This window comes from Bos javanicus, chromosome 3 (assembly GCF_032452875.1).
Source record: "Bos javanicus breed banteng chromosome 3, ARS-OSU_banteng_1.0, whole genome shotgun sequence".
In the NCBI taxonomy this organism is placed as follows: domain Eukaryota; kingdom Metazoa; phylum Chordata; class Mammalia; order Artiodactyla; family Bovidae; genus Bos; species Bos javanicus.
Genome location: NC_083870.1, coordinates 12,504,997 through 12,518,769, shown reverse-complemented (window position 1 = coordinate 12,518,769; position 13,773 = coordinate 12,504,997). Strand labels below are relative to the sequence as shown.

Sequence of the window (13,773 nt, the reverse complement as noted above, 5' to 3'; positions counted from 1 at the left end):
AAAACTGATAACATTAAATGGTGGTAAGAATGTGAAGCAACTGAGACTCGCACACATTGCTAGTGATAGTATAAACTGGTGTAATTACTTCAAAGGACTGTTCAGCAGTTTCTAAATTTAAAAACACATCTACCTGGTGATCCAGAATTTACATTCCTAGATATTTCTCCTATATTCCATAAAAATACATGTCCTCAAAAAGACTTGTACAAGAATGTTTTTAATGACCTATTCATAATAGCCAAAAACTAGAAACAACCCAAATGTTTGTCAATAGGATGAAGAAATAAATTATGATATGTTCATATAGTGGTAAAATACTAAGCAATTAAAACACACAATGTAGTAATATAGGCAAAATTTATTCATTTATTCTCAAAAATATTGTGTCAATTAAAAAAAAAAAAAAGAACAAAAGAGGAGATAATGTATGATTCTGTTTGTATGATATCCAGTATCAGGCAAAAGTAATTAGAAGTGGTAAATCAGAAAGAGATTGGTTTAAGGTAGGCATTGCACACTGATCAGAAAGTGATTTATGGGGACTTCTTGGGGTGATGGATATGTTCTATGTTGGAGGGGAGATAATAATTAAGTAAATACAGTTGTCAAAATACATCAAACTAAACATTCAAAACCTGTTCATCTTATTCTTTTCTAAGAAGACTTCAATCTAAAGAAGTTTTTGTAGGTGCTCATCACTAAAACTGAACTCTGTTGATTTATAAACGTCACTAATTACAAGATAAATAATCAAATACATGAGAATTTAGTACATGGTAACAAGGTAATATTAATGGGGGAAAGAAGGATTGCTCAATTAATCAGATTGGAAAATTTTGTGGAGACCTGGAAAGAATAAAATCGGGTCTAAACAGGGTAGGGGGAGCAACAAATATTGAGAGACAATTTAAAAAATAAAAACATCTATGGCACTCAGCTTTACTCATATTAGGGAAAATGTGAATTAAAATACACTGAAATACTATCAGATTTGCAAAGATAATCTTTTGCTAAGGCTGTGGGAGGAAAGCGTATTTCCATACATTGTAACAGCTCCATTGATGATATTCTAGTATTCCTTTTATTTTGCCCTCTGAGGCATTTTATTTGCATGTATTACATCCCTAGAAAAAGAATCCAAGGATTTTCCCTCCTGTGTGTTTTTGTCTTGCTTCTTCCTGGTCCATGATGCCAGCTAAGGTTGTCAGTACAATGAAACCAAACTGACAGGATGCAAGCAGGTTATTCTGCCATTTTTCTAGACCTTTGAGTTGCACATCATATCTGGAACTGATCACTCCACACTTATTTAGCCTGCTTGTGAGGTTCACAACAGTTTTCCCAGCCCTGTGATCATCAATGATTTCAAATTTGCCAATGTAACCATGCTTCATCATCACAGTTAGAAAGCTGATTGATGACTTTGGAGCATGACCTAATAAAGGACCTGGTGTTTGCCTCTCTTTTTGGCATTGCTGATACTCTTGAGAGCATTAGCCAGGACATTCATGCACACCATTCTGGTGTCATGGAAAGATGGCAGAAAGAGCTAATATTCATTTTAAGATATATATTTACCCCAACAATTTCTCTTAGGAAAATTCATTTTACAGATAGACTTATAATTTATATCTGAAATAATAAATTAATTCTGCAAATGTTTGTTTATTATCTACTAAATGCCCACAAGTACTGCTGTGGACACTGAAGATATATCAGTGATCAATATGCATGTTAAAACTAATACACCAATTCAGCACAGTTGTAGTATACAAAGTCAACATACAAAAATCAGTTGCATTTCTGTACTCTAAGAATAAACTATCTGAAAATGCAATTAGGAAAACAATCCAACTTAAAATAGCAACAAAAGAAATAAAAAACATGGAATTAAACTTTTAAAAGATGAAAAACTTGTCTACAGAAAGCCAAAAAGTATTGGTGAAACAAGATGTAAACAAATGGAAAGATATCTCATCATGTTCATGAAGTGAAAGACGATAGAGTTAAAATGTCCTTACTACTCAAGGTGATCTACAGATTCAATGCAATTACTAGCAAAATTCCAATGGCATTTTTCAGAAATAGAATTAGAAAAAAAACAATTCTGAATTTCATGTGGGAACACAAAAAAACACAAATAGCCAAAGCAATTTTGAGAAAGAAGAATAAAACTGGAGGCATCACACATCCTAATTGAAAAATATATTACAAAGCTATAGTAAGTATAACAGCATAGTATTTCCATGAAGACAGACATGTAGATCAATGGAACAGCATAGAGAGTCCAGAAGTAAGTTCTCACATATACAGTCAACTGATTTCAATGAGGATGCCAAGAATACACAATAGGGAAAGGAGAGTCCTTTCAATAAATGATTTTGGGAAAATTGAATATCTACATTAAAAAAAAAAGAAAGCAAGAAAAAGAGAGAGATGAATTGGATGCTTATAAATTCAAAATGAGTTAAAAGATTTAAACACCCGAAACTGTAAAACCCCTAAAGGAAAACACAGGGGAAAATCTTCATGACATTTGTCTTGGTAATGATTTCATGGGTAGGACACCAAAAGCACAAGCAACAAAATCAAAAAATAAACAAATGGAACTACCTCGAACTGGAAAACTTCAGTACAGCAAAGAAAACAATCAACCAAATTCAAAAGCAACCTCTGGAATGACAGAGAAAATTTGCAAACCATATATTTGATAAGGGGTTATCTCCAAAATATATAAGAATGTCCTACAATTTAGCAGTAAAAAACAAAACCTAATAACCCAATCAAAATATAGGCTAAAGACTTGAATAGACATTTCTTCAAAGACATGCAAAAAACCAACAAGTATATTAAAAGACAATCAATATCACTAATCATGAGGGAAGTATAAATCAAAAACACAATGAAATATCACCTCACAGCTATCAGAACGACTATCATCAAAAAGAACACAAATAACAAATGTTAGCAAGGATATGAAGAAAAGAGAACCCTCAAACACTGTTGGTGAGAATGCAAACTGGTGCAACCACGGTGGAAAACAGTAGGGAGTTTCCTCAAAAAACTAAAAATAGAATTATCATATGATTCAGCAATTCCACTCCTGGGTATATACCAAAAACAAAAAAAATCAAAAACACTAATTCGAAAAAATACATACACCCCAATATTCATAACAGCATTATTTACAATTACCAAGACATGGAAACAACTGTGTCCATCAACAAATGAATGGCTGAAAAAGATGTGGTATATCTGTACAATGGAACATCACTCAGTCATGAAAAGGAACAACATGTGGCCATTTGCAGCAACATGAATAGATTTGGAGGGCACTGTGCTAAGTGAAACTAGTCAGACAGAGAAAGACAAACACTGTATAATATCAATTATATGTGGAATCCAAAAGTACAACAAACTAGTGAACATAACAAAAAAAGAAGCAGACTCAATTACATAGAACAAATTATTGATTACCAGTGGGGACAGGGGAGGGCAGAGGAACAATATAGGAGCTGGGGATTAAGAGGTACAAACCCTTAGGTATAAAATAAGCTACAAGAATATATTGTACAACATGGGAATATAGTAAATGTTGTCTAATAACTATAAATGGAGTATAACCTTTAAAAATTGTGAAGCACTGTATTGTACACCTGTAACTTATATGGTACAGCAACTATACTTGAGTGAAAGAAGGAAAAACAACTATTTCAAAAAGGCAAAAATATCTTAATCAAGGTCATATGGCTTTTAAGTAAGTGACTGAGTTGGAATTGTAACAAAGTCCACTGGCCTCCAGAGCACACCTTCTTGGCCTCTGCACTGTGATTCCCTTTTGTAAGTACAATTCCAGGAAAGCCCAGAAAAGCAGGTTTAAGTACCCTGGGCAGACAGCACACCAAGGCCATAAGGACAGCCAGGGCCAGTCTTTACCAGCAGGACATGGACAGCCAGGAAAGATGCACACAGGAGAGTCAAGTTTACTGGGTTTCCTCCCTGTGCACTCTACTCTTTTGGCTGCCATCACCCATTCTCCTCTCTCTTGGATTTCTCACTTCAGGTACCTGGGGAGTGAGAGGCCATTAAGACTTTGTCATGTCCTGAGGGAGGCCACAGCCCAGGTGTCCTGCCTGTCCCTTAGCATGCACAAGGGCTCTCAGCCTGACAGAGGCAACGCTGATATTTTAAGCCTTAGGATCTTTTTCCTGACCATTTTTAGAATGTTTTTGCAATTTTGAGACTTGGTGACAAGAAAATAATTAATAATAATCATCTAACCATAAGTAATGGAATTGATTAAGATACCACATGAAAAAACACCTGCAGTTATAAGTCCTCTGAAACAACTTACTTTGTCTTCAGATTTTTCTCATGATGAGTTAAAAATAAATGCTTTCAAGAAGTGTCCATATATAAGTCTTGTTATCCCCTCAGGAATACCACAAAATAGTTTTTTAAATACCTGAAGACTGTGCTAAAGTTCCCTGAATCCCAAGTCCTGAATCTATTTCTTATTCTGAGCTCCTCTTCATCCTGGTCACTATGGCGAAGGGAGGCAGGTAAACAAACGAGAGCAACAGAAGGAATCAATCATGTTATTATATTTACAGGTGTTTACAGATGTACATGGGCTTCCCTGATAGCTCAGCTGGCAAAGAGTCTGCCTACAATGCAGGAGACTCCAGTTCAATTCCTGGATCAGGAGGAAGGGAGAAGGGATAGGCTACCCACTCCAGTATTCTTGGGTTTCCTTGGTGGCTCAAATGGTAAAGAATCTGCCTGCAATGCAGGAGACGTGGGTTCAACCCTACAGGTTGGGAAGATACCCTGCAGGAAGGCATGGCAACCCACTCCAGTATTCTTGCCTGGAGAATTCCATGGACAGAGGAGCCTGGGGTCACAAAGGATAGGATACAACTGAGCGACTAAGCATAGCACAGCAGCACAGACGTACACAGCCAATCCCACCAGGATCCTAATTTGTAGATCAATTACTATATAAAGGCAGCCTGACAGAGCCCCAGTCATTCTGACAATTATCTCAGAATGTCAGTCTTCACCTTCTCTCGTCCAGGAAGCACACCCCAGTGACTTATCTTGTGGCTTCAGTACCTCCCAGCTCTAAAGGCAATCCCGTATAACACAGGTGCACATTGAAAATCCTTGTCTCAGCAAAAAGTGACTGGAAGGAGTCTTCCTGGCCGAATGATCTACAGGCATACCTCGGAGATACTGTTGGTTTGGCTCTAGACACTGCTGTAAACGGACATTGCAATAAAGCAAAGTCACAGGAATTTTTAGCTTTCTAGTGTATATAAGTTATATTTACACTACAATTTATTCTATTAAGTGCACAACAGCATTATGTCTTTCAAATGTACAGACATTAATTTAAAATACCTAATTTGTGACTTCAGCAAGTCATAATCTTTTTGCTGGTGGAGGATCTTCCTTCGATGATGGTGCCGACTGATCAGGATGGTGATTGCTGAAGGTTGCAGTGGTTGTGGAAATTTCTTAAAATAAGACAACAGTGAAGTTCTCCCAATTGACTGACTTCACAAAGGGCTTCTCTGTAGCACACAATGCTGTTCGATAGCATTTTACTCACAATAGCACTTCTTTCAAAATTGGAGATACTATTACTGCTTTATCAGTTATTCTATTCTAAATATTCTGTAATATTCTAAATCCTGTGTTGTCATTCCAATAATCTTCACAGAATCAGGAGTAGATATCATCTGAAGACACCACTTTCTTTGTTCACCAATAAGCAGCCACCTCAACTTTTATCATGAGATTATGGCAGTTCAGTCATATCTTCAGGCTCCACTTCCAATTCTAGTTCCCTTGCTCTTTCATATCTACCGTTACTTCCTCTGCAGAAGTCTTGTATTCCTCTAAGTCATCCATGAAAGTTGGAATCAGCTTCCTCCAGACTCCTACTAGTGTTGATACTGTGACCTCCTCCTTTGAATCATGAATGTTTAATAGTATCTAGAATGAATTCTTTCCAGAATGTTTTCAATTTACTTTGCCAAGATCCATAAAAGAAATAACTATCTACGGCAGTTATAGCCTTCCAAAATGTATTTCTTAAAGAATAAGACTTGAAAGTAAAAACTACTCCTAAATCCATGGGATGCAGAATGGATGTTGTATTAGCAGGCATGAAAACAATGTTAATCTTAATGTACATTTCCATGAGAGCTCTTGATTGACCAGGTGTATTGCCAATATGCAATAATGTTTGGAAATAACTCTTTTTTTTCTGAACAATAAGTCTCAACAGTGGACTTAAAACAGTCAGTAAACCATGTTGTAAACAGATATGCTGTCATTCAGGTTTTGTTGTTTTATTTACTGAACATAGGAAGAATAGATTCATCACAATTCTCTGAAAGGCCCTAGGATTTTGGAATGGTAAATGAGCATTGGTTTCAACTTAAAATCTCCTGTTACATTAGCCTCTAACAAGAGAGTCAGCCTGTTCTTTGACGTTCTGAAGCCAGGCACTGACTTCTCCTCTCTAGTTATGAAATTCCTTGATGGCATCTTCTTTTAATATAAGGCTGTTTCATCTACATCAAAAATCTGTTGTTTGACTAAAAATAAAGTTACCATATGATCCACTAACTGTGCTTAAAAAGGAGGGAGAAGGAGCTTCCCTGGTGGCTCAGTGGTAAAGAATCTTCTGCCTACCAAGCAGGAGATTTGGGTTCGATCCCTGAGTCAGGAATATCCCCTGGAGAAGGAAATGGCAACTCACCCTACTATTCTTACCTGGGAAATCCCATAAACAGAGAAGCCTACCGTGTAACAGTCCAGGGAGTCACAAAGAGTTGGATGCAACTAACCTCAAGACTATATGATCCAGCAATCCCACTCTGGGCATGTATCTGGATAAAACTAATTCAAAAAGAAACCTGCACCCCAAAGTTCATAGCAGCACTCTTTACAAAGGCTAAAACATGGAAGCAACCTAAATGTCCACCAGCAGATGAAAAGATAAACAAGATATGGTATATATGTCTTCTCTCTCTCTATCTCTGTCTTTCTCTGTGTGTGTGTATGTATATGTGTATATATATATGTGTGTGTATATATATATATATAAAATGGAATATTTCTCAACCAAAAAAAAGAATGAAATAATGCTATTTGCAGCAACATGGATGGATCTAGAGATTATCATACTAAGTGAAGTAAGTCGGACAGAAAAAGACAAATATATGATTGATATCATATATTATGATGTTTGGAACCTAAAAAAATGATACAAATAAACTTATTTACAAAACAGACATAGGCTCACAGAAAACAAACTATGGTTACCAAAGGGAATAGTGGGGCAGGGGAAGGGATAAATTAGGATTTGGGGATTAACAGATACACACTACTATATGTGAAACAGATAAACAACAAAAACTTTTTTCCCTGCAACGCTGTAAATCAATTAAACTTCAATTTTTAAAATATGGTCATTCTTTTAACATTAAAAAATAATCTGTTATTTGATGTAGCTACCTTCATTAATTATTTTAGCTAGATCTTCTGGATAACTTGCTGCAGTTGCTATCATAGCATTTGCTACTTCACCTTATACATTATGTTATTGAGATGGCTTCTTGCCTTAAACCTAATGAACCAACTTCTGCCAGCTTTCAGACTGTGTCTGCAGCTTTCTCACCTCTCTTAGCCTTAGAGAATTGAATACAGTTAGGGCCTTGCTCTGGATTAGGCTTTGGCTTAAGGGAATATTGTAGCTGGTTCAACATTCTGCCAGACCACTGAAACTCTCTCGGTATCTGCAGTAATGTGGAGAATATGTTTCACTTTCTTATCATTTGTGTATTCACTGGAGTAACACTGTTTTCCTTAAGAAGCTTTCTTCTGCATTCACAACCCTGCTAACTTCTGCAAAAAGGCCTAGTTTTCAGCCTTTCTTCATTTTAGACATGCTTTCTTTGGCTTTAGACATACCTTCCTCATTTCTGAGAGCTGTAAGACTAAAGATTAAGATTCAACTGAGAGATATAAGACTCTTCCTTTCACTTGACAGCATTGTAAGATTATTAATTGACCTAATTTCAATGTTGTGCGTCTCAAGGAATAAGGAGGCCCAAAAAGAGGAAAAGAGATAGGGGGCAACATTATTCGATGGAGCAGTCAGAACACACACAACATTCACACAATGTTCACAGCCTTATATGGGAACCCTAAAACAACTTTAACAGTAACATCAAAAATCACTGATCACAGATCGTAACAAATATACTAACAGTTGAAAATCTTGAAATATTATGAGAATTACCAAAATGTGACACAGAGACATGAAGTGAGCAAATGCTGTTGGAAAAACGGCATGAATAGTCTTGCTCCACTCAGGGTTTCCACAGACCTGCAATTTGTAATAAGTGTGGTATCTACAAAGTGCAGTAAAGGGAAGCACTATGAAATGAGGTATCCCTGTATTCCATAACTATGCCTATGATTCTCCTGAATGGTCTGCTATCCTATTAGCTCTTTAGATCTCCCTTTGACTATGTATGCAAAGCCCAGATTGACAGAGCATGTATTTCCTGCTAGTTACCCCTCTTGGAAATCCTACAGCCACTATCCCTCAGGCCACACAAGACAATGTGAACAAGGAGTAGAGTCAAAAGATGGAATTTTGGTGAGTCTAAAGGCTCAGTGATGGGTTTTGGCAGCCAATACAATCGTTTGTATACTTTATGTTTAAATATTCATTTAACTACTGATACAATAACCAGTTGCACACCGGAACGCTGAGAATGTAATGGTGAGCAATCCAGATGGTTCTCTACTTTTATGAAGCCCACAGCTTAGTAACAGTCCATAGAAATTCTGGTGAAAGGAAGGGTTCTATGGAGACTGTAAGACTCCCATCCCCTTTAGGTTACTGGCAGAACAGCAATAAAATAACGTACGTAAAAATAGTTAATAGGGGAAAATAACATCATCTCATCCCAAGTGTGGGCCAGGGAGAGCCCTTGTAGACTGGAACTTTGGGATGTACTCAAAGAGGCTGAGGCAAGTGCAGGAAGCTCCACTTTGATGCCAAACAAACACTGAAGCTCATCCCTCATTGGAGTTCCTCCAAAGAGTACCTTACAGCCTCTGATATGTGTCAGATATCAATATTCTCCAGACAACTGTCTATCTCTGCCCAGCTTTGGCTTCCCCACCCCCTGAATCTCATCCTCTCCCCATCTGGATAAGCCTCTTACTGATAACCTCATCTCAGTTCCCTAAACTCATCTTCTGAAATTCCCCCTTTTCTCTCTTCCAGTCTTATGCCTTGAACCTTGTCATTCCTCAGAACTACTTCTTCTCTAAAATATTAAATGCCACCACCCAAACCTCTGACACAGTTTCCAGTTCCTGAAACTCTTTCCTCTCCTCCAACTCTTTCTTATTGAGGTCCTTTATCCCATGTCTTGTTTCTTTTTCCATTTTTTATCAGTCCATTTCCTGATCTTCTAAGCCTGAACCCATAGTAGGCAACTTGAGTTGCTCTCTTGACTTGATTCCAACTTATTGGGTATTTAATTATGTGACATCCTGCCTTTTAACATCCTCAAGAAGACAACAAAGTAAACATCTGCATCTGCACTTTTTTACTTTTTTTCATATACACACTGCTATATTTATTTTGTATTTATTTTATTTTCTTATTTTTGGCTGTGCTGGGTCTTTGTTGCTGCATGCAGTCTTTCTCTAGTTGCAGCAAGCAGGGGCTACTCTCTAGTTACAGTGCATGGGCTTCTCACTGTGGTGGCTTCTCTTATTGCGGAGCACAGGCTCTAGGTCTGTGGACTTCAGTAGTTCTGGCATAGCGGCTCATTAGTTGTGGCTCACAGGCCCTAGAGTGTGCAGGCCTGAGTAGTTTGGCACATGGATTTAGCTGCTCCAAGGCATGTGGAATCTTCCTGGGCCAGGAACTGAACTCTTATCACCTGCATTGGCAGGCGAATTCTTATCCACTGTGCTACCAGGAAAGTCCTAGACTCTTTTTCTCTTGATTCAAACCCTGATGGAGCTCAAACCTGGCACTCACTCATCATTCCTACCCTTAAATTGGAGGCAAGTGTTTCATATATATTCAGTTCAGTTCAGTCGCTCAGTTGTGTACGACTCTTTGCAACCCCATGGACTGCAGCACACCAGGCTTCCCTGTCCATCACCAACTCCTGGAGCTTACTCAAACTCACGTTCATCGAGTCAGTGATGCTATCCAACCATCTCATATATACTCAAATCTCAAGATATCAGTCCTAAAGCAAGGATATAATTGACACTTCCTACACTACACTTGGTTATAACTCTCGGAGAAGGCAATGGCACCCCACTCCAGTACTCTTGCCTGGAAAATCCCATGGATAGAGGAGCCTGGTAGACTGCAGACCATGGGGTCGCTAGAGTCGGACATGACTGAGCGACTTCACTTTCACTTTTCACTTTCATGCATTGGAGAAGGAAATGGCAACCCACTCCAGTGTTCTTGCCTGAAGAATCCCAGGGACAGGGAAGCCTGGTGGGCTGCCATCTGTGGGGTCGCACAGAGTTGGACACGACTGAAGCGACTTAGCAGCAGCACACTACACTTGGTTATAACTCTATCTCTAAAACTCCCCCAAATGTAATCCTCACTGTATTACTAGAGCTTATGCAAATCTCACTGAATAACTGAAACTCCATTCTTACTTCAGTAATCCTTAAATTGTCAGCAACATAAAAGTGAATTTATTTTAATACTAGACTTACTTAATTCAAAATCATGTGGAAAACTTTCTAATGATCCTGGTCATTAATATCTTTTAGAATATATTTTGATGACAATCCAAATGCTAATCTTAATTACCTTAAAACATACTAACACCAAAGTGATTTCTAATCTGTTCAGTTAGATTGTAACTGGATGTATGGAATAAAATTAGAATAAGCCACAAACTAAAATGTACAACAATGGTAGTTTTCTCATATTTTTTAATAATTTCATTTCTATCCCTAATCTCCATTCTGCCTATTACCAGCCAAATAAATAGTCTTCATTTTGCCAACTCAGATTAATTTCAGATGTATCAGAATTTTCTCACTCAATCCAATATTTTCCCTTTCCACTTATCTCTGAGAGTAATTTCAGGATCAGCTGTGTGGGGGACACACTGCAGAAAGGCGTATATTGGATATCTGGTCCTCAGAAGTTCCTTTCTATCCTAGCAGACATCTGGTCATGCATCTGGCCTACAGGCAAGATCATCCCTCTCCTTGTTGGCATCTCTTAAGGCATCCATACTTCTCTAAGTCTGAGAGAAACGTCCCATGTCCTTACTTCCTTGTCTTAAGTACAGCCCTGGCAGGAGACTTGGTGTTCTGCCTCAGGCTCTTTAGGAGAAGAAACTCTCTCTATCTTGTTCATTCTTGTTCTGTGTATAGAATAACATCTCAAATAAAATACATGTTCAATAAATGTTTGTTGACAGGGACTTTTTGTTTCTTGATGTCCACCCAGTCATCCTTAACCTACTTCCATGTTTTGGTAAAATAGAGAATTTCTATCATATTACTAATGCCTATATCTCTGGCCATGAATCAGCCATGAGTATTAGATTTCCCACAACTTATCTGGAGATTTATGGAATCTACCCCACAATTGTGTCCTCACTAAACTCCTAGAACAGATGTTGGGTACTACAAGTCAGGACACTAGTGAACCCCAATAAACTGGGTCCCTAATATCTCTCAAAATCCATTTTGGCAATTAGGCACTTTCAAAAAATACAGAAATTTAACTCTCCAAAATATTAAACAATAATACAGACCTTTATAGACAGTCTCTTAAGGAGGTGGCAAGAATGGGGAGTGATAAGGCATGATGGATATTGCAACATAACAGCACACAGTAAAACTTTCCAAAGTTCCCCTTTAGAGATGTCTCTCCACCAAGTGCATTAATCACATCATCTGACTACCCCAAAATTTTTTTATTTTTCCTAGATCTCCAGTTTCCTGATCTCTTTCCCAACCGCCTTTTCCAATCTCCTTACTTCTCTTGCCCCTCATCCTACCTTCTTGAGCTTTTTTCTATATCTTACCTTTGTGTGTTTTCAAGTCTCCTCTTTTCCTTAGAAAGACCCTAGTAACTATGGCTTTAGGTCCAGAAGCTGACATGTAAAATATGCTGATTATAATCCTGTGCTATGAAAATATCAATTAAAATTATATTCCTGCTAGTTAAAACTATGAAGAGAACTTGGAATGAAATTAGTTGAATCAAATCTAATGGCAAAGAAATCTGATGGGGAACCAGAGGCTGAGGGGTGAGCATAAGCTCAAATTAGACTTGAAATTTTGTCGGGATAAATTCAAGGACAGTGAGCTACAAGACTATCCCATTTATAGGCATAGATTTGAAATATTTATTGGCATGGAATGTGCAAAACAAGGTTTGACTTATTTTTCATGGTTTTGAGAAAACTTAACCTAGAGGTCTGCAGCTCAAGACCCCACACCTCAAACAAAATCTTTGTTCCATATGCAATATCAGTTCACCTGCACCATAAAGCCAAGGTGATTGACAGGGTGTGGCAGAGACTGCAGGATGCTCACCAGTCACTCTCTCCTTATTGAGTAACAACAGGAGGCAATAATGTGACCATGTGATCATCCAGATTCTGCATCCACTCCCTTTGCAGATAAAGGTAGTCATATGACTGCATTTTGGGCAATGGTATGCAGGCAGAAGTTGTTGGGTGGTGCTTCTGGGAAAACTCAGAGAGGATGAGGCTGACTCAACAGGCAAGGCTTTCTGTTCTTCTTTCTGCCCACTTCAAATGGGAACATTGTTGCTACAACCTTGAGACAACTGTTAGGGTGGAATCTATGTGCTAAGCATAACAGAAAAGAAAGCCAGAAGGAACCCAAAACATTGGAAAAAATTTAATGTCAAATTCAACAGGAGGAAGATAATATCATGAGTGAAGCGTAGAACTTGAAGTGGTAGGGACTCTGCATGATTCAATTAAATTTTGTGAACCTCTTTGAAAAGACTCAATTTTTGCTTTTAGATGAAAGAAAAACAAATTTCTAACATTTTTAAACCATCATCACTTAGGTTTCTGTGATGGCAATTAATCAAATCCCTAATATTTAGTCACTGTAAATTATATCAAAATGTTAAATTGTTTCTTTAAAGGGCTTTATTCCAGTAAAAAAAGAACTAAGAATTGACGTGGTAAAGTTCAAAAACATATTATTAATATTTCTCTACTATGTTGAAAAATGATCTTTAAATATTTTGTGTTTTAAATATTTATAATATGTGAAAAGATAATATGGATATTGAATGCCTAATAACTTAGCTATGAGGTTTCAATTTTTTTAATGTGTAATAAGTAAATGATTTTGAATTGGGGGTAATGAGAAAAAAAATCAGTATTTACTTGAGTTTTAATATGTGTTTAGCACCTAATTCTCTAAACATTTTCTACTTAAGAAAATATTTTCATTATAATCTTAGGAAACAGCTTCAAATACTACAAATAACTGGCATATTTTCTTGAAGACAGCACCTTTTTTCTAATATTCTATGGGTTTAATCTGATAATCTGAAAGTGATGACTCGTGTGTTTTTTCATTGTGGTTCTAATTTTTCTCATTTAATAATCTATATAAGCTGTCATTTTTCTGTTTTATATCATAAAGAACAGAATCCATAGAACAGCCAAATTCAGCAAGAGCATA

General features: G+C 37.3%; 1 pseudogene; it reads right to left on the bottom strand.

Moving 5' to 3' along the window:
- Nucleotides 1-672: 672 nt before the first annotated feature.
- LOC133245280 (small ribosomal subunit protein uS8-like) lies at nt 673-1,522 on the bottom strand (annotated as a pseudogene).
- Between the last annotated feature and the right edge of the window lie 12,251 nt (nt 1,523-13,773).